Source organism: Silurus aristotelis, assembly GCF_946808225.1.
Source record: "Silurus aristotelis genome assembly, chromosome: 3".
NCBI classification, from domain to species: domain Eukaryota; kingdom Metazoa; phylum Chordata; class Actinopteri; order Siluriformes; family Siluridae; genus Silurus; species Silurus aristotelis.
In genome coordinates this window covers 14,047,213-14,070,310 of record NC_139576.1, presented here as the reverse complement: position 1 = coordinate 14,070,310, position 23,098 = coordinate 14,047,213, and the positions used below count along the sequence as shown (strand labels likewise).

Sequence of the window (23,098 nt, the reverse complement as noted above, 5' to 3'; positions counted from 1 at the left end):
CTATTTCCAAACTAGGACATTTACGATTAAATACTAACAACATGATTTTCTTCAATGTAAAAAAGGTAAATTAAGTTAATAATACAGTATAATGTTCATTAACTCATAACCCTAACCCTGTAATCTAATGGGTCTAATGAAACAGCTCAGTGACAGAGGAAATATACAAAATACCGTAAAGTATACTGCAATAAAACTGATGTAATCTCTTAACTTCTGTCTATTTATAACAATACAGTCATAAAATGTGTATATTCACCATCATAGGGTTTTATCTTTGATAATTTATTAGGGTTGACTTTCAAATCATTTCCAATAAGTATTGTAGGCTTACTGTAACTTTTTTAGAATAATCAATGCTTCCTACATTTCTCCTGAAAGGACATGCAGCGGAATTACATTGTCTGTTCAATAATGCTTTGCCTCAGTTCTCACACACCATATCCATTCAACATTTAGCTTGCTCTTTCTAATTGTGTTCTCCAGGCACTTGATAAGATCAGAAAAGCAAATCAAAGCTGCTTTCTCTATCATGAAAAGAGAATGATGCTGCAGGGAGGCACTGTCCTTCCTCCATATCTTATGGTTTGTTTAGCAAATGTCTGCTTGGTGTCATACCTGCATTAAATTATTATTATATATGCATAATACGTATTATAATCAAACTGATGACATACATTAATTTATTGAACATACTAGCATTTATTATTTTAATTTAATTTGACCTTTTACATAATTTTCTAAATAATTTCCAATTAAATGTAGTCTCTAGATGTAAACACAAACAGATTTTTCAAATATGAACATTGGTTTATGCAGGTGATTATTATGTGCCTCATTTTATGTTTAAGACCATTAATTAATATGCATTATTGTGTTGTCTTATTTATAATGCATTACTGATTATGGTTTATTTTAAATAATGTTAGTTAAAAAGAATGTCATCACTGTAAATGCTGCCAATCAAACTGATTCATCCAATCCTCTGCCTGCTTCTTCTATACATTAAAAACTTGCATGCAAATCCATCTCTGTATTTATAATATATATTTATAATATAAATAATATATATTTTTTTATTTACAACCATATGGGGTGATTATTTATTAAAGTTTTATTGCGTATGGGTTATTTATCCTTTATGACAGAGTGGGCTTAACAAACTGAAAGTATGTTAAGATTAAGCAGTTGAGGGTTAAGGCCTTGCAGAAGGGCTCAGCAGTGTTGTAAAGATTTAAACTCCTAAATTTCTGATAGTCAGTCCTGGATCTTGACTTAAAACAATGAGCTATCACTAAGCTTAGTGAATACTGCCATGAAGTGACTGGGGCAGTTACTCTAATGCTAATGGAGAAGTCTGCTTCACTCTGAGACAAGCAGCAGAAATAGAAGTTAATAAACTGCTTGCAATTATCAGAGCTCACATAACCATGTTTTTGAGCTTTCACTGCATGGAAATCAAGAGCCAGACATGATTGTAGGCATATTTACAAGTTATAGGTTATAGTTATAGTTTGTGTGTGTGTGTTAAGTCTATTTCTATATAACCTTTATTCAAAGTTCAACAGATGGAGGAAAGTATTTTTGTGTGCAATATTATGTCACGTATGTCAAGTGCATCATACTAGTCCACATTTTTGCATTCAAGAACGAACTGAGCGTCAATCAGTAAAATGCAATTTAGTTTTCAAAATATATGTTAAGATGTAATAAGGAAAAAATGTATCTGTGTTGGGGTAGTTATTACCCTTTAATCCAGCAAATAGAGCCTAATTTCAAGCTCTGTCAGGAATGGGCATTAAACATTTACAAACCCACAAGCCATTTGGTGTTTTAAATATTATGACAATTTTATGAACAATTAAAGATTGTCTAAAATGTGTGTAAAAAAGAAGTATTATTTTTCCCTTAGAGGCACATTCAATATGATTTCTTAAATCACCTTAGACAATGAAACAATAATACCTCAAGTACCCAAGCAATACATTCTCATCATAATCATAAAACATTGATTTAGTTGCTTTATTGCCAAGGGCTTATCTATACCCATCCTAATTCATTTGTCTTAAATATACAAAATTACGTAAGCTTGTATGTGAATAAACAGAAATAAGTAAAACAAATAGTAATTATAGGCATAAACTGATAAATTCACAGTAAAATAAACACTGTTTGCATGAAACACTGCATGGATGAAAAATCTGTGCTGCTATCTAAGGTGTAATATTCCCCAAAAGTGATATTGTATATGGCCATACAGCTTAGTCACTTCTTTCAGCTGAAAAAAAAGACAGTTAATAAAGCTGTTAGGTAATGTTGGACAGCCTGGTAACTCTCTGGAGATATGAATTCCACTCCCCCCATTTAGCTCCTGAAATCGCCACTTATCCCCTAACATATCTGCAGTCTGATCTTTCTTAGAGGCCCAATTAAAATATTTTTTTTTTTACATTTAATTTCACTGATTTCTTATAAGGTTCCTGTGAATACATTTATACAACTTCATTCTGGACAAATACTGCAAAAAGTCAACAATATGGTAATATATTAGAAGGTGTGGATGGTATTAACATAGGCAGAAAGGAACACAGTTATCAAGATTATATTGCAGTTAGTAGAAATTAGCAGGAGGAGACAGCTATAGCAAAAAAGACATAAAGAAAAGTTAAAACTCCAGTTAAAAAACTCCAGTTAAAAGTATTAACGGATGCTTGATATTTGATGCAAAATACAATAAAGAACTCAAACAGTAAGAGTGCCTGAAAGTAGTTTTATTGTATTTTATATGAATGAAGTCATAAGAACACAGTGTTATGGCATTCATAACGTTTCCTGGGAATTGAAATGTGATACTTTCCTATGAATTTGCAAGTGCGTTACCAGACTGGTGTTGCATAACATGGCTGTATGTAGTCTGGAAAACATGCTGGAATTTGGCACAAATGTGAAAGGAAAATGTCTTAACATGACAGCTAGCTAACATGGCCTTTGGTACATAATGGTGAAAAATAGTTTGCTGACAGTTTCTGTGAAAAAAATGTGTGTCTGAGGTGTTTTACAAGGAATAAAAGAGGAATGAAGATTACATAGCCAGGTCATTTTTAAGGGGGTTGTACTATAAGGGAGAAAATTAGTTGTCATGTAAGTGTTAGGTTACATGGTAGTATAAGAAGTGTGGTGACTTTCGGCTGAAAATAGGGAGTTTGGAAAATTCTCTTGAGTTAGTGGGAAAGATAAATGAAACCAATCATTAGAATAGAAATACAGAAAAGCAGTGAAAAGTACAGAGTATGATCCCAGGTACAACAGGATGGACTAAGCAGCAAAATCATAATTTGTGTCTATAGGCTGCTAAAGCACCCTAAGTCTCTAGAGGTTGAAGTATATATGAACAAATAGTATATGATATGAACATAATAAAGTAGAGTCACATGTAATTTTTAGAAATGGATGTTGTATGAATATATAAGTTTAAAGGTTATAGACAGCTACAGGTGGATATATGTATCTTTAGACATTTTTTATAACATAGAAAGAAGTGTCAGGGTCGTATCTTAACAAATCAGTAAGGTTTTCCACAGAGGGGTCAAAGACTGCCATTTAACAAATGAATCAATATTGAGAAACAATCTTGCCAACCAACACACTGACATCTTAATTCAAACAATAAGCTTATTTGCTTGTTCTACATTTCTCTCTCTCTCTCTCTCTCTCACACACACACACACACACACACACACACACACACACACACACACACACACACACACACACACACACACACACACATATTGTAAGCTTACTCATTATTGTGGCTCATTGACACAATACAATGCCAAACATATTACATTAAATGTGGAAATGTTCCTTCTTTAAATATGTATGAGAGGAAAAGGCGGAGACATCAGTGACGTAAGTAACCACAACTTACATATTGCCATGCAGACATATAAAGTTACAAAATATAGCCTATATTATTACTATTTTTTTTTTAAGTATTAATATATTTTTCTGTAAAAACTATTATACTATTATAATATATATATACATATATATATATATATATATATATATATATATATATATATATATATATATATATATATATATATATATATATATATATATATATGTTTATAAATTATATTGTTTTTTCCATGTATATATATATATATATATATATATATATATGAAAAAAGTTTTGAATAGCATGAATTCCAACACTCCTACTAGAAGCAATTTGTAGCAGGCCTACGGTAAGGCAATAATTCAGGTTTAAACCCTACTGTGCTATATGTGGCTCCAGATATTGCAAATTCAAATAATGTCATTATCACTGAGAGTAAAGAACAGCAGGATGTGCATGATCTACAGTGTGAGTTACTGAGGTGTGTTCCTTAGTGTGTGTGTTAAAGTTGTTTAATGATCGATGTATAAAATCATATACAGATTGTTTACAAACATATACACTACCACTTTACTGTTACAATTCTTACACTGTTCAGTTTTATAATGTTTGCACTGCACCATGTTATATTGCAATATAACATCAACTATATGTGTACACACCAGAGAATGATATACCTCTTTCATATATTATATTGCTGTATGTTTATTCTTGTGTTATCATTCATTTATAATGTAAATTGCTTTTAGTATACTTTTTACTCTCTGTGCTGCTGTAATCCATCTATCCATCCATTTATCCATCCATTCGTTTGTCCGTCCGTCTTAGTGCTTCCAGTACAGTCATTAAACTATAGACAGTGACTATTTTATGTGTTTCCAACATAGCAACAGGAAACAACGAGACTTCTTCTCAATGACCTGAGTTGAAGTGTTGAACACACTGCGCATTAAAACACAGCAGCTCAAGCACACTAACACAGCACACATACACATGTAGCGTGTTGTAAAAGTGGTATCTCTGCCTGTCAATGGAGCTCTGGCTCTGAGCACTTCAACACTAATTGCCTCTGGTGCTAAATTTAGAGAGAGAGAGAGAGAGAGAGAGAGAGAGAGAGAGAGAGAGAGAGAGAGAGAGAGAGAGAGAGAGAGAAGAGAGAGAGAGAGAGAGAGAGAGAGAGAGAGAGAGAGAGAGAGAGAGAGAGAGAGAGAGAGAAGGGGAAAAAGAGAGGGTTTGAGTACACACATTTATAAGTGCAGTAAGATGGAAGAGAGGGAAGCTTGGGGAAAATAAGGTGGAGGAAGCAAAAAGACAGAGTGAGCTTTGATCACAAATACAGACTGCAGTATGAAACCTCCGTCTGTAGCTGCGAGGCAGTGAGGTACGTTTCCCAGCCATGCTCTCGACCCCCCTCGGGAATACCAGAACTATTCCATATGCCACACATGTCAATCAGAGCAGAGCAGTGAAGGCCGTCTTATAGCAATCCATCATCCACTCATGAACCAAAGCTAAGGATTTATTTTTGTCATTACGGGTGGTTCCAGAGCTCCAAAGTGTTACCTACCCAGCAAACAATGTGAACATTTAATAATGTTAATCACACTATTTAATGATGTCCGATTTAGGTTATATCAGTGTAATCATACTCAATCAAGACAACAGTACAATAGCAGCGTGTAGTCTAGGCAGCTCCAGTGATTGCACAATGCAAGAGGGTCAAGATGCTATTACTGTAGCCATTACAGATCTGTCAATCATAGACAATCATAACAGGAGAAGGAAAGCCACCATTGATATGTGACCCCTGATCACTTAACTGATTAAGCTTGGAACATCTGCATAAATTGATGAAGCTGCAGTCAGTTAATCTCTATTATCAGCATTTCATTGTGAGAAATATTACCACTGATGAAGAAGAAATGCTACTTTGACCATAATCATTTCAGGCATTTTGTTAATTCTATCTTTTCCACCTGAACATGTTTGTTGCATTTGCGCAAATGTGCATATTCTTTTAGAAAAAATGACTGAAAAGATCAGTTTTGATGTGTAGGCACTTTTGCCAAAGTAGCACCTTTTAATTTCGGTTGTTTACTATGTGTATATATATATATATATATATATATATATATATATATATATATATATATATATATATATATATATATATATATATATATATATGTATATATATATATATATATATATATATATATATATATATATATATATATATATATATATATTTATTTATTTATTTATTTTTTATTTAATCACTTCATGTTTACTAATGTCAAATGATGCAAGTTTTTTCAAATATAAAATATACTGTTTATATATTCTACAATGTAACTCTTCAGTTCAGTGAAGCAAACCTATAATAGGATCTTCTCTTTTTACACCTCAGAGAACAAGAGGGACATGACAATTAGCAGTCAGCTCCTCATCAGCTGTCAAAGGAAATATTCACCACCACACACTGCTGAGTGGAAGTTGAGCTCTTCAGAGTCACATACGGCTTGTTTTCCCCTCTGACATTCTGCCTGTTTGTTTCTTTTCTATTGTAAACGCTCATTCATCCAGTTCAAATGTGACAATAAAATGTAGTGGGGTAAAAAAAAAAAAAAAAAAAAAAACTAGTGAAAGCGTCGTTAATGTACTGTGGAGAAAAAAGTATACATACACCTGCTTGCTATACTAAAGTTTCCTTGGAATGTAATTTATATTATTTGGCAAGTATGAGGAATAGAAAATATTTATTTTTTCAATTATTATTTGATCCAGAATTCATCACAAATACTTGTTATTCTGCAGTTTAATGTTTTGTTATTAGCTACACAACACATTAATGTTTTAGTTGCCTTCTGGATATGAAAAGCTGTCACTCAGCAGCAGCAGAGACAGAGGAAAGATCCTTTTGAATTAGAATTGCAAGCCATAGTAAAAGTAAAAATTTTAAGGGGTGGTGGGGGGGGGGGTTATTGGAATCTAAAGAAAGGAAAATCTAAATTTCTAAGTCACTTCTCGGATGATGTAATCTAAAGATAAATACAGAGGACAAATCTAAACATTACTATATATATATATATATATATATATATATATATATATATATATATATATATATATATATATATATATATAGTAATATAGTAATATATATATATATATATATATATATATATATATATATACACACACACACACACACACACACACACACACACACACACACACACACACACACACACACAGTAATGCAACTTTCTCTGACATCATTATAGTGAGAATAAGAGTTCAGTTTAGACCACATATAGAACCAACTAAAATACATGAAAGACTGGCACTAGGTAAATAATAAATACATCAGTAATTCATTATTAATATACTGTCCCGGGTTCATTAGCTGTTAAAGGCACTGTTTTTTTGTGTGTGTGTGTGTGTGTGTGTGTGTGTGTGTGTGTGTGTGTGTGTGTGTGTGTGTGTGTGTGTGTGTGTGTGTGTTTGTGTGTGTGTGTGTGTGTGTGTGTGTGTGTGTGTGTGTGTGTGTGTGTGTGTGTGTGTGTAAGTGTGTGTGTGTGCATGCACGCATGTATATATGTGCATAGTATGTCAATAAAGTAATAATAAAACATCTGACTGATACCGAAATAATAATAATAAAACACATTCACATAATTGTTCCTGTACTTTTGTACACTCTCCTCTCACTCTACATATGAAAAAAAAGGTTCTAATTATTTTATTAATGCTATTAATCTCCATCTCCTAAACCTGTGTCCTCAACCTTATAATAATCAATTACTATTGTTTAATGACACTGACACACAATTAAAATGCTTTTGCCATATAAGAATGCCCAAGTCATTGAAATGATTGTTCTCAGGGTCTTTTTAGCCTCTAATTATAAAAAGCCAGAAGACATAAGAGCAAAAAAGGTCAGCAAAGCTGCCTTGTTGGAATTATTATCTTAATCATTCAATTCAAAGGTAGAGTGAACTAATTACAGTGCAGCTCGACAGAACTATCTATGGCAAAAGAGCAAAATATTCTACACACTACAGCCAATTACCCAAATATCATCTATTAATAACATACTATTAATTAAACTATACCACTGCAAGTGTTTATACCATTAATAGAAGTACAACATATTTACTGTATATACTCTGTATTCTATCAATGATTACTGGCCAGTTATTTCTAAAACAATTATGTACATATAAATAAATACATTTATAGCAATTACTGCATAAGCACAGTTTAAGGCTAATGGTGTTTCATGGCTGTTTAGCAGCAGGCCAGACACATAGGCAGTCTGAGAGTTCTGAGACGTCTCTCTTACCTCTATCAGCATCTCTTTTACTGTTTAAACTCTACATGAAACCCTCTGGGGAGCTGTGGGAAAAGAGCCTTCTCCAGCCTTTTTGTCGTTTTCTTCTCTTCACCAGGCTCTATCCATCCTCCCTCAGGATAAGAACTCTGCTCTTTTGCCCTGCTCTCCAGCCACCCTCTCCTCACTGCTCCTGCACACACAATAGCCAAAAAAAACCACAGAAGATTTAGTCTATGACTGCAGCCAGTGCTCAGTTTCCATGAATACAACAGGACAGACTGGGAGAAAGCTGTGTGTAGACAGAAAGAATGAATCAGTGTGGACTGTCAAATGTTGATTTACTCCAACAATGCTGTTTCCGTGGGATGATACCAAATAAATGTTACATCATATTCAATGATTCTGTTACAGTATTAGTCAGGTCTCAGGAGTAACTGGCAAGTGATGCACAGTATTGTTCCATAAACAATTTTTTTTCATCGTCCATCAACACTGTAAACAATATTTGTATAAGCTGTCAGGTTTAAAAATACACCTACAGCGACACATTAATACTCATATATAATAGCTCATGAGCTTAGATCAAAGGTCTACAGTCATAAATCAAACTGGAAGGGGGAAAAACTAACAGTTATAATAGACTAGAGCAGAAATGACAGGTTGTGGTAGTCTGTGGTGTCCTGAAGTGTTCCCTCTCCCTATTCAGTCTCCCAGCACTGTAAATGTCATCACTTTTTCCCCTCCATCTGAGGCAAGCCTCTGCGGGCCCTCTCGTTTATCTCTCCCTCCATCATCTCTACCTTCACAAAAGACCTTTTATTTCTCTATTGTATTCTGTCCCTCGGCACATAGTGCATGATTGCACGGGTAGGCAGCCATCGCTTTTACCCTAGAGAGAAGCAAAGGAGGACTTCAAAGCCTCTTTGGATCCATCTCAATGGAAGAACGGGTTAGAATTGCTTCATTACTCTAAAGATTTATTCCAATCAACTAGAAGCCACAGCATTTAGACCACTTCAGGGTTAAGCAGGTTTTACTGGGAAAACAATAAAAATAACACTTTGTACAAATAAGAGGTTGTAGTTTGACTTTTTCATACTGCATGCTGTAGAATTTCTCTTTGTGCAGCTGATCCATGCACATTAAATATAATTTAATGTAAAAATTAAAGACATTCTTACTTTAAATATTTAAATTAAAAATACAGTAAGTTCCTTTTCTGTCTGTCTGTCTGTCTGTCTGTCTGTCTGTCTGTCTGTCTGTCTGTCTGTCTGTCTGTCTGTCCGTCTGTGTTTCTGTCTTCAGCTACTACAAAACATTCTTCTCTGGTCCAATTTATTACTTGCTTAAATACTCAATATATCACCTATCACTTTCCCCAGAGAATATAATATAGCATTTACATTAAGCCATTTATCTTTTCTTACTCATTAGTGCCATATTTCATTTCAATTACACAATATGCAGCTGCTCTACTGAGGTCTTAATCTGACTGTGAATAAACTGAAAAGCAAAATGCATAATTATTACAGAGGAAAAAAAATAAATTGATCTCCATAAAATGGCTTAAGCAGTATTTGAAACTGAAATGTTTTATGCACAAATGATTATTATACTGTGCAGGGATTTTGGTAGGCAATTAAATAAAGACATTATATATCATGTGTCCACATTTAAGCTGTAACTTTTAAATGCATTGCAATACTGCTGTAAAGTAAATTTCTTAATTTCCCAATTATATTGGTAATATATTACTATAGGGTAAACAATTAAAATCAAACTACCTTTTTACACAATGTTATAAAAATGCGTGTAGTGGTCTCGCAGACAGTATATCCATTCAAGCACACATTAAGGACTATGGATAGATGATTGTAAGAGCAGTTGTTAAGGCTTAACTTTGAGTTTTGTGTGACATTTTGTGTATAAACTTGTTTACATTGCAAACATTTGGAAAGTTCTTTCTGGCTGTATCTTCTCCACAGTACGTTGTGATATATGTAGGTTTGGCAGGCCGACCTTGGGAGGATCAGCACAAGCACACAGGGAGAGCAGCTCTTTGATATCCACAATCAAAGACCTCCCATGTCTGCCGCTGAGAGGAAGGTTACTTTTGTAGTTGTTGTTGTTTTCTCTAATACACAATACAAAGGCTACTGACCATGACTTTCATGCTGGTGTTCTGTTTGTGAAGGTCGAGGAAAGAGGTTTTAATTACCTTGTAAAAGAGCAGTACGGCACAACGGGCTTTTATACAAGAAAAATGGGTCAGTGCTGAAGATCAAACATGCAGCCTATGCAACACATACTGCAAAACTGCACACACCCACACACAATTAAATGCAAACATACTAATTGTCGCTGGATTTATTTATTCCTACTGAAAATCCATCCATTAATGTATAGTTGTGTGTTGGTCAGAGATTTTGTACTTTCAGTTTATTTAGAATACATTTTAATAAAGTAACAAAATGCGTTTCTAACGTACAATAAATGAAGAACTACACAGACATATCATTTCATTTTCAGTAATCTGATGATTATTATTTGCTGTAGTTTGTTGTAGTTTGCCTGCAGCCTCATTTAAGCATTTTATTGTACAAACTGTCACTGACATCTGTACATATGACAAATAAAACCTGAAACTTGAACAGTAAATTTATAAAGTTGATAACTAACAGTCTAGGAATCCATCCAGCACATTTACATCCAGTTTGTTTTGCGACTACAACATTTTTTTGCAAACAATTTTATTATTATTGCATTATGAAAGTAAGGAAAAGAAAGATTAAGAGTATTTGAGGCAGATGGTGCCATGTAACCATTTAGACTTCTGTAAAGAGTCTTACTGGCCAGAGGAAACTAATAAGTCTTTTTGGAGAGATCAGATTAAGTTCATTGGTTCAGTGCACACTAATTGCAATAGTTCAGTGGATAAGAAGTTTCTGATCTTGTTTTTGTTTTATGATATATGTATGGGCAACTCCTGCTCATTGGGGGAAAAAAAACAATTCCATCCAGAATTTCTTTTTTTCCTCAATTGACTGAAACAGGATTAAACCCAGCAGCAGTCCTACCTAGTGTGACTGCACTGAGCACTCCTGTATTCTAATGTCGCTCCTAATCGGTGTGCAGGCAATTTCCTGAAAGTGCAATCACATGGTTCAGTGTGCACATTTTAATGTGACACTCCAACAGTGAACTAGAGCTCGGAGTATCACACCTCTGAGACTATTAGAGTATCTAAGTATTAGGTAGAAAAAGACAAGAGGAGATTCCTGCACCGGAAATTCACACACCCACATGCATGCAAACATACAAACGCATGCACACACACACACACACACACAATTATGCACATAGTGTTCTATTTCTGCTTATAAGCTCCTTGCCTCAAATTGGTAGCAGGTGTGTAGGAAGGATACAGTCTATATTACACTTGTTCTTTCTGTGTCCATGTGTGTTTCCTTCAGGCTCTCCGGTTTCCTCCCACATACTAAAAAAACCTGCCAGTAGGTGGCTTGGCTACTTTAAATTGCCCCTAGGTGGGAATGAGTGTGTGAAAGTTTGTGTGCAGGATGTTCTGTGATGAACTGGCATCCCATCCAGGGTGCATTCGCAACCTGTGATCCACTGCAACCCTGACAAGAACTAAAAACTTACTAAAGAATGAAAGTGAGAGTCTGTATTATTATTAAAGGGACTGAGGTATAAACCAGGGGGTAGTGGGGGTGGTGGGGGCGGTGGGAAATGGACAGAAAAAAATGACAGACAGGACAAACAAAAAGATTCAAGAAAAATCCACACACAACCGTGCACTCCACATGTGTGCACTTGAATTCAGAGGATTACTGAAGAGTGCCAGATGTTCAGTGCGTGTAAGACAGAGGGAAGTGAATGCATATAAGGCTCTAGGGAGAGGATTCCTGCTGAGGGTTTCCCTTTGTCTTACCTCCCCCTACTGGCTGCTCAAGTCCCTCCTGCTCTCACTCTCCTCAACCTTTTCACAGGGATTAGGGCTGTTTTCCTTTTTATCTTCTCTCACACAACATACCATATACACAGTGATTTAAGAAGCCAAGTATTATTCTGGTGAGGTTGAGAAAAAGTTAGATTTACGATGGGACACTAATGCAACACGAAGCATACTTGGATTGTTTCTACAGTTTCTAATCACAGCACTAACTAAGGTAGACAGATCGTTTTGATGAATATACTTTATATAAAATGTGGTTATATGATATGTGTGCTGGAACAAAAGTGTAGGTGTTCAAAAATAACAATACTTAGAAAGGGTTGAAGTGGGAGAATTCCATGAGGAGTTCTCTCCCACTCATACACACACAAATGGCGAGAATTTAGAAAAGGATTGGCCATCTCTTTTGTAACTCTCGTGCTGCTGTGCTGTGAATGTGATGGGGGAGTTGATGGCTGAATAGGGGCTCAGTTACAGACCTGTGGGCCAGCGTGAGTGCGGTGCATTGATCCAGAGCTAGAGAGCCCCAGCACAATAGATGGATTACAAATGCCAGGGCTGGAGCTCCTCCCCTACGTACCCATGTGTCCACACAATGAGCAGGAATGACACACGCACACACTAAATTCTAGTATGCTACAGTAAGGTAAAAAAAAAAATGCTATGTTTGTGGTAATGTGGTCAGGTGTGTATGACAGGAATTTATAATCTATAAAAAGCACCGTGCACAACAGAATAAACCAAAGAAGAAAATGAAAAATCTGTACTTGCAGTTAAAGGTGATAAATAAGTACAACATAAAAACCCTTTATACACAGGGGCAATTTAGCAAGAGCACATTTTGGGGAAGTTGACAACATTACACACTGTGCCACTGTACTGCCTTAAAACAATCCAAACACTTTTTTTTTTTAAGTTGTGCATTTAGCTTCAGTAACCACTTTATGATGGTCAGGGTCACCAAGTCCATCCTGGAAACACTGGGCACAAGGTGGGAGAATTCAGCCTGGACGGAAATGCCAGTCCATTACAGTGCACCATGTACACATACAAACACAAACACTGCACCCGTGGGCAATTTAGTGTAACCAGTCTGCCTAACATGTTGGAGGAAACTGGAGAATCAGGAGGAAACTTAAGCAAACGTAGGGATAATGTACATGGGTGGTGTGTATTCCTTATATGTAAACATGTAATTCATATTTATTGAATGGAAATATTAATCAACAATGCATAACAATGCCTTTTGGGATTGCGGTCAAAAATGTTATGTCAATCTTACCTCAGTGTAAATTCTACACATTATTAGCCCACCACATGAATATTTGATGATTCCTGCATTGTACCATTAACACAGCAAACACCTTTGAAAAAAAACAGCTATTTTTCACTGTTTAGCAATTTTAGATAGCACACGGTTTCTGTGGAGGGAATGGATTCTAAGTATTAATATTCACTCACGTGCAAAGAGAAGTCTATACAGGAGAAAACAAATTGTAGAGAAGGAACCACACTAAAGAAACGGCACTGATACAGAGATAAAAAAAATAAATAAAAAAAAAGAGAGGGTGAGAAAGAGAGCAGTAGGAAGACTGTTCTGACTGTTCAGGGTCAAATTCAAAAACACACTCCTGTTTATGTCTCCCCTGGTTCACAGAGCTATTCATTAGGCCTCTGTGTAAATCAATCTGCTGCTTTCTAAAACAGCGTCAATTTGAGCGTGACGCCTGTCAGCTTGACGTCGCTCTGTGGATATTTAACTTGAAGCCCAATTAATCATCATGATTAATTCCTGAACAAACCAGCTGCAACTGTTCACTAAAGCAACTTCTTCCTCTCAAAAAGCATAGAGAAGAAGCGGCACCAGAGTAAGAGAAGAAGACAGAGAGAGAGAGAGAGAGAGAGAGAGAGAGAGAGAGAGAGAGAGAGAGAGAGAGAGAGAGACCAAGCTGCTTTTGTAACTATTGATCTCAGAAGGCAAAGAAGAAGGAAAGAGTATAGAAATGTATTGAAAAAACTGACAGAGGACAAGAGTGGTAATGGGTAAGAGTTAACTATCTGCAAGAGAAAGAGTAAACCGAAAAAAGCAGGATGAATTTAACTAAACTGTGTGTGTGTGTGTGTGTGTGTGTGTGTGTGTGTGTGTGTGTGTGTGTGTGTATACACTTCTACAGATGAGTGTATGTGTACTCAAGTCAACAGTGGAGGTGTTCTCGCTCCCATAGTCATTAGTTATCTTCATATGCTTGGATAATTAAGACTCCATTTGGAGATAATTTCCCTCTTAATGAACAACCACAGAGACTTCCACACACTCTGGTTTTACCATGTCCTGTTGGTCACAACTTTCAAGTTAAGATACAACTTAAAAGATAAGGAATATTATATTAGTTTTTGCATTAGTTTATTTACCCACATTCTATTTAACATACATACATAACTGTTGGTAAACACAATGTAATTATATTATTATAGATTCTTCTATATGAGATACTGTATATTCAAAGATACCTATAACTAGAAAGCCAGTCCTTAAAATTAATTACCCAGTACATTAAGCATGAGATAATCTAAAAAATTTATTAGCTTATTAGTTAAATAGTGAACATAGGTGGTATGATGTGTAAATTGTGTAGGAGAGAAAGAGAGAGAGAGAAAGAGAGAGTGCGCATAGGGTGAAAGAGCGGATAGGGAGATTGATTAGTACACCATTTACAACAGATTAGTTTGGAAAGCATACAGTTCCGTATCATACTCTTGACTGTTTTGCATCATATATCTTAACTAAATGCGTGTTTGATTTTCACCCATTATAACTATATTGAAATAGATCTTTTGAACAGAAAAAAAAACATTCACAAACACAACTTTCAAACATTAATGCCTGGATGACAACAATTCTTGCTACCATCTTCTAGTTAGTACACATCAACAACAGAGAGAGAGACAGAAAGAGGAAGAGGAGGGTAATATCGCTGCCCAGTAGATCAGAGTTGCAAGCTTTTATATAGTGCATAAATGAGGAGTGTGTTATTCGACCATCTGATTGATGACACCTCATACTGTGAAGCGTGTGGACAGACTACATGGTGTAAAATATGGGGAAAACAATAACCTATCAATCATACAGTCTGCTCTTGATTTAAAACTCCAGGCATGAAATGCAGCCAGCTGTAACTCAGACACTTCATCAAAAGCTCTAGGTCATCATTGTGCCATTACCCATTTACAGACCAAGCTTTTCCCTTAGTGCATCACTGTCAGTACAACATGGTAAGGGTTTCATTCCATTCTGCTGCCTAGTCTCAAACTACTTCCTGTTATCTATGACTTTTCTATGAAGCTGTGCTAAAGAAAGTGAATGAGGTAAAAAAACACATTTACCGATAGAGAAAGAGTTGAGTGAGGGGACGATGGGGGCTATAATTAGGAGGATGTGGGTTAGTGCTTTAATAGCCTATGACCCATATGATTTACTATAAGATGTAATACTGAGGAGAGTAAAATGACTGGTCCAAACACAAATGGCCTTCAGTTTATCAAGGAAAAAACCGACCACTTTTCTTAATTAAATAATCCATATGGGAAATATAATTAAGTAATGTGGGTAATTAAATTAATCACTATTGCATTTCTCATTCCTCAAATTTATTTCCCATTAGGCAACTCTTTATTTATTCTTTACTGCTACATTTTACAATCATGTTCCAATTAACTGTTTAAGCAGAAATCTATTTAATTCATTTACATAGAATATGTAAAAATAGAATAGCAGGTTGTACAGTAAAATAATCAGCAGTATTGTGATGCAGCCAGACATGAAGCAGATCCCAAAGTTTGTCTTTCACATGCAGCACATTCAAAAGTGTTTTACTTATTCTATAGCAGTTCAAGTCAATGCTAACAAATTAAGTTCTTAAAGAATATGTTGTGCATTTTATTTGTTTATAGTTAGTTCTTGAGGGACATCCACAAAGTTCCAGCCATCGCTTACATTATACCATCAATATAAAACTGTATAAACGGTTTTACTTTGGCTTTTCCTCATTCCAGAAGTAATTTCATATTACAGATAGAGCAGAAACATGGAACTGTTTTTGCTGTTAGAAAGGGCTGACCCCTAAAAACTGTATGTACCTGGAGGGCCTGCCAGAAAATTTCCGTAAAAAATTGTTTTTTTTGTTTAAGATGTGCTTATTAATACGAACTAATACAAAACATAAAAGGGTGCTTATTAATGCAGCCACTGCTAATGTCAGAGCTGCTTTTATTGAAAATTTATCAATGCCATCTGATCTGTAAGAACTGAGATTTCAACAGATAAACTTTGTGATATAATAAATGATGTACAAATTTAGGAATTAGAAAAAAAAAATCAATCAAATTTTAACTCAAATACAAAACAAAACAAAAAAAAAAAAGTTGTATTACTTAAAGTTTCATTATATTAATAGTGGAGACTTCCTAAATCATTTAGCTTGGCGTTTTTTTTTTTTTTTTTTTTGCGTCCAATCCTACACCATATCACAACAGTATCAAGGTGAAGATACAGGTTCTATTTATTAACAGCCACGCATAAGATGAACACATTTTTTCAGCTTCATATTTTTAATTCTGTATAGTGCAGTAAAAACACTCTTATCTACTTTGATGTTAACCTGTGCTATGTTGTGCATTTCTGTAAGAACTGCAGTAACACCTAGCTTGACACATCTCACAGCATTGTTAAATTAAGTCCAAACCAATCTGGGTATCGCTATCACAGTCTCCTGTGTTTACATCAACCACTCCAGGTGAAGCGAGAGACGAGTGCAGGCGAGAAACAGTGGTGTGTGAACATCAGCAGTGTTGATGACAGAAGCTCAAACACCCAACATCTCATCTTCCTAGCGGAAGCACAGATGGAGCAGATAAGGTGGGATCTTAATTAAACCACACCCTTCCCCGCTGAGGCAGACAGCGGGCTGGCCCTTGCTCCACGTCGGCTCCCCGTCTCACAGCGCTGTTTGAAGAATGGAACATGAAAGAGGCTGCACCTCTCAACATGGGCCTGTATCATTACTCAAGCCCAGCAATCTTAATTAAAAAGCATTGCGTGTTATGTGCCATAACAAAGGAAGATTTGAGTTCATTTAAATCCAATTATGCCTGGACAGTATCTCCAAAGACGGGGGAGTAATTGCTGTTTGAACACACAGGCCTTTGTTCTATTGGCATGAGATTAATAAATGTGATCACAACAGCTTCTAAAACAAGAAGAATGGAAAAGGGCTGCATGCTGCTTCAGTGGAGGCTTTGATGAAGCTGAAGAACTCCTTTCAAAAGGTACCTGAGCAAACTCTGTTAGACTTTCCTGTCTTGCCTCAAAAGCCACCATTCTAACTGCACAAGTGCAGCAGTAATGTGGGGATTATATCTTATCCCACCAAATCACCCACATCTCGTTTTAACCCGCTAGCTTTTGACACTGTTTGCAGTAAAATCCCCAGTAAAAAGAAATTCATAAAACGTGAAATCCTCTAAGAGCTCCTATTTTGTCTGGCCCTTTTCTGTCAGCAGCCATTCCTTCTTCAGGCTCAGGTGGCAGCTTCTCAGAGGCTAGCGTGAAACAGTGTCCTGATCGATAATTTTCCTTCTCTGCCATATGAGACAGAATAAATGATCTGTTTAAGAAAAAGCTTATGGATGGGAGGATGGGGCCCCACATTCCTGCGGGCTCCTGAATCAGTGATCGCCATTTTTCTCTGCACCAAATGCCCCCAAACACAGCCTAATCCCCATATCTGAACAAACTCTCCCGATCAGACTAGTGTTGACCAATGACCTTGACCTCTGTCTGATGACCTATTGATCAAGTCTGGACGTGATTGGGGGTGATGTTCACAGATAGACAAAATAGTAAGATAAAAATGTGCTTGTGCAAGGGATTTTAAATCTGCTTAGTTCTCTGCTGTAAGCTTAAATCAATTAATCTCCAATTAAATATATACATTTTATAAATAAATATATATATATATATATATATATATATATATATATATATATATATATATATATATATATATATATATATATATATATATATGCAAAGTGTGTGTGCTGTAATAATCAGGCAGTAAATTTGGAACTGTCTCTGGAAATTACGTGCTGTCTTCATTGCAATTATTCACAACCTTATACTGACCTCAGGGCTTTTGTACCTACTAGTTGTCTGTTTACATACAATTAAACATAATGCAAAACCTGTTGTTACTAAAATTAAACTTTTATCTGTTTCAATCTCACACGAAAGATGTCAAAACCACAGGACTAAATTTAGTTTGATATGTATACAGGTATCTGTCAGATTCAATATCACACAGACACTTTTTGATCTGAACAGAAGAAAACAAACAGGAAAGGTATCTGTCAAAAACAACAATAAGAAGAAAGAAAATTGTGGAGAAAAAAAAATCTATAAATCTCCAAAGCCCCAATATGCCTCCAAGTGCACTTTCCCTGTACCCTCCTCCTCCCTCACTGACTCATTGACATGTTCTACTTCTCTATGATGTGCAAAGCTCAGAACCTGACCTGCTGCTCTGTATGGCTTGCAGCTATCTCCAGCATGCATGTGCTGTTCCTGAGGGAAACAAGCAAGTCAAACCTTTATAAATATTTCACTGCTGCTTCTCTCCTGCTCCCTGCTCCTATCACTAATGCTCTAGCCTCTGCTCCTAAGCCAACCACACACACTCATGCTTTCCACACACTCATCCAGCAAGCAGGAATTACAACTAAAACTATATCTGCTATGTGACAGCCATCACTAAATGACATTTAAATTCTGTTTAAATATAAACCTTGGTTTTTAATACACTTGTAATTGGAAGCCAACCAATTGATCAGTGTATTTTAATAAATTATTATTACTAATTAATCTACACTTTATTTTCAATAGCAACATGACTCTTACAGTTTGCTAGAGGCAAGTCGTGTGTTAAACTCAATGTGCATCTCCAAATAAAAAAACTTATTCATATATTAACTAGATTAAAACAATGAATATTTTATTTTTAAGTTAATGAATGTTCATGTGAGGGAGCCCACTGTTTTTAACATTTATTAAAGTATTCTCCAGCATCAACTGGTGAGTTTGGCAGCATAGAAAGATGTTTAACCAGTTTCTCAATAATCATATGTCAATTTATATATATATATATATATATATATATATATATATATATATATATATATATATATATATATATATATATATATATATATATATATATATATATAGTATAGAAAGTGATTGTATGATCAAACTCTTGTTCTCACCCAAATGAGGATGGGTTCCCCTTTTGAGTCTGGTTCCTCTTAAGGTTTCTTCCTTGTTACATCTAAGGGAGTTTCTCCTTGCCCAGTCACAGGCTTGCTCATCAGGGATAAATACACACAATTCACATTGACTGTTGATTTCTGTAAAGCTGCTTTGAGACAATGTCTGTTGTGAAAAGCGCTATAGAAATTAATTTGACTTGACTTGACTTGCCTTGTTTTGTGGATGTTCCACAATAGTAAATATAAGTATTACCTTTTAACAGAAAGTATGGCATGCGATTTCTAAATAATGAAAACAATTTGATTGTTGCCAAACTGTGGCATCAGAAGAATAAAACAATCTTAAAAGAACAATAATCAGCTTCCCCTGTTGCCCCAATAATCACATCATGCTGTTGTTCAATGTTTTACTTAAACAAAATGCATTTTGTATGTTTTTTTCATACTTAAATGCCAAACACCTACACATACATTGCTTGGGCTGTTGAGCTGTGTGTGGTCTGAGAATTTGCTCTCCACTTTGTGCATGTGTGTGTGTGTCTGGCAACAAGATCAATATGATAAAGCAGTAAGCTACCAATGGTGCTTTCAGAAAAAATCTCTCTCCCTCTCTATAACTATCCCTCTATTTTGTTCAACGTGTGCATGCTCTCTTTCTCTCTTTTTCTCTCTCTGTCTGTCTCTCACTCTCATTTCAGAAAACGCATTGCACTCTGGGGGATATCTTGCCCTTGTGAAACATTATTGACTCGTTTTAACCCACACTGATAACCACCCAATGGGCAAACAGAGAGCCAGAGGCTGGAAATGGGTAACATTGTCAGTACTGATTTGGACTGAAGTTCACCAGTTGGCGTAGCGTCCTGTTGATTTTTCTCCCATACACATCTAATTCCACTGGAAGAAGCTAGAAAGGATCAAGGGTCATGGCAGAGGTCAAGCTTCAGTATTTGTCTATGTTCAAGGTGAAATTTCATAGGTCATATATAAGATTTGTCCAAGAGGAAGCTGACAGGAGGGTCCATGAGGATCATAGATCAGAGGGTATGTACTAGAGTATGGTCAAGGTGTCAAGGAATTCTCTTGAGAGTGAAGTTCAGGTACACAGTTAAACAAACCAATACCAACCAGGCATATGGCACTATACCTAGTGGCCTGCTTTTGTTTTCTTTAGATTATTTATACAGATCCGTTTAATTTTTTTTAAGTTTTCCTAAAAAAATACATCTGCCTAAAAAACCTAATTATGGGATGGAACTATTTGAAACATTTTAGCATAAATGTATTTTTAATGGCCATTACCTACGCAGATTTGGTCAGCACTCCGTTGAATTGGTGCTGCTTTTCTCTCATGCATCACTCTCATACATTTTGTGGCCAGAGAATAGTAAAAGGCAATTACACACATGACCAAACTGATAGCCAGACAAATAGCGGCAGCCTTTATCATCAGCGAGAGAAATCACAGCTGTTGCAGTGAACCGCTGTGTAGTTCACGTTTCAATTAAAGGTGGACGAAAACTTGTTCTATTTCATTCAAAAAGCAATTGCAGCACTAGCACTGGATAAGCGTGCAAAGGAAACCAGGGCTCAATAATAGGAAATGGCAACAGAAACAAAGAAATTGCATAGAGATGCTTTATATTGAACATATCTGCAATATGTTGAAAATAGCATTTTGCAACACAATATATTTCTTACAAAATACAATGAATACACTGTAAAAATAATACATTTATATGAGATTAAAGGTCTAAGAAAATAATAATAACAATAATAGTAATTATTGCAAATGATTGAAATAAAAAGGAAGCCAGTTTAAAGTAGCACAAAATATTTGGCAAAAAATGTTGTCATACACTGTTTGTTTTCTCACGCAATGTGCAATATGTGCTCTGAAAATAATACATTTAATACATGCAGGTGGGTGTCGATAAACATAATTTGTTAATAGTTATGCATGTAAAAACTGTAAGGATGAATCATAGCATGTTCTATGAAATTGTCCCAAAGTAGATTATTATTCTGCAATATCATGATCTGAAGGATGCTATTTCCCTAATACCATACCACGATTGAACAACATCACAGAACGATAGATCCCATGCTAACAAATGTTAAATAAGTGTCTCCTTGCAAAAATCTTCACGTTTTAAACCTTTGTATTATTTGACTTGAATGTCCACAAGTCCATCACATGGTATTAGGGAAATAGCATCCTTCAGATCATGATATTGCAGAATAATAATCTACTTTGGGACAATTTCATAGAACATGCTATGATTCATCCTTACAGTTTTTACATGCATAACTATTAACAAATTATGTTTATCGACACCCACCTGCATGTATTAAATGTATTATTTTCAAAACACATATTGCACATTGCGTGAGAAAACAAACAGTGTATGACAACATTTTTTGCCAAATATTTTGTGCTACTTTAAACTGGCTTCCTTTTTATTTCAATCATTTGCAATCACTTTATAAAGTCATATGATTCACACATCCTGAAGTGGTCACACATTTGGGTGTAGTCAGTGTTTGAATGCTGCTGACGCAGCAGAAGTGATGAGAGAGATGATCACAAGCTGTATCAGTGTTATGAGGGTGATGAAACGTGGATGGAGGGACAGTAAAAGCTATTTTTTTCTGACAGAAGTCATTCACATCCTGCCATGCACGACTGCATCAGACAGCATTCAGACTCTTACTCTGCCTGTCTGTTTCCAAACCGAACCAGTTACTCAAATTGTGAATCTAGCTATCAGGGTTGTTTCCTACAACTTAGAGAGAAAAAAGAGTATAGAGAGTAAAATAGTAATCTCACTTAAGAACTGAAGGTAATGTTTTGATTATTTCAGTCATAAAGTATGTATAATAGTATTAAACGGTGGTGGAGGATGTACACAAATCATGTAGTTGAGTTAAAGTAAAGAAACTGTAAGTAAAATATTACTCCAGTAAAAGTGCTCCTTTTACACTTTTTCTTGAGTAAAATGTACTTAATTATCCAAAGTTCTATGATTTATTGTAGCTATAATTTCCCTATTATAATTTTTGCTTAATCAACTCAGTTTATGTGAAAAGTCTCTAATGTTACTTTTAGTACACCAATCTATTAATAAAATGATATTAATTACTCCAACACTGATTGATATCTATTAAAATTATGATGAGCCCATAAAAAATACAAAAATAAAAAAATCTCGCAAATAAGGTCACGGGTGCAGTGGCAAGTTAGACAGGAGTTTCTTCCCTCATTTATTTCTCTCAAAATGTTCTGCTTGCTGTTAAATTGACACTGAACTGTATTTTCATGCTAAGTAGACACCACCAAGTGGCAATCAAAACAAGTTCAAAACAGAGTGCGTGCTCTACCTTGATTGCTTTTTATCCACTAAATAAATACAAATGAATGACTGATTTCACAAAATGTAATTAAGTAAAAAGTATAATATTTGACTTTAAAATGTAGTGAAGTTAAAGTAAGTGTCTCCCCAAATGGAAATACTACAGTAAAGTATAGATATGTAAAAACGCTACTTAAGTG

At 35.3% G+C, this 23,098-nt stretch overlaps 1 protein-coding gene across 2 annotated transcripts in view; it reads right to left on the bottom strand.

Moving 5' to 3' along the window:
* The window catches only part of gpr45 (G protein-coupled receptor 45), a 90,597-nt gene that overhangs the window by 52,735 nt on the left and 14,764 nt on the right, over positions 1–23,098 (bottom strand). For both annotated transcript variants that reach the window (XM_083535894.1, XM_083535892.1), the window contains one exon: positions 8,256–8,436. The gene's annotated coding sequence lies outside the window, so the exon portion shown is untranslated. The remainder of the gene's footprint in view (positions 1–8,255; positions 8,437–23,098) is intronic.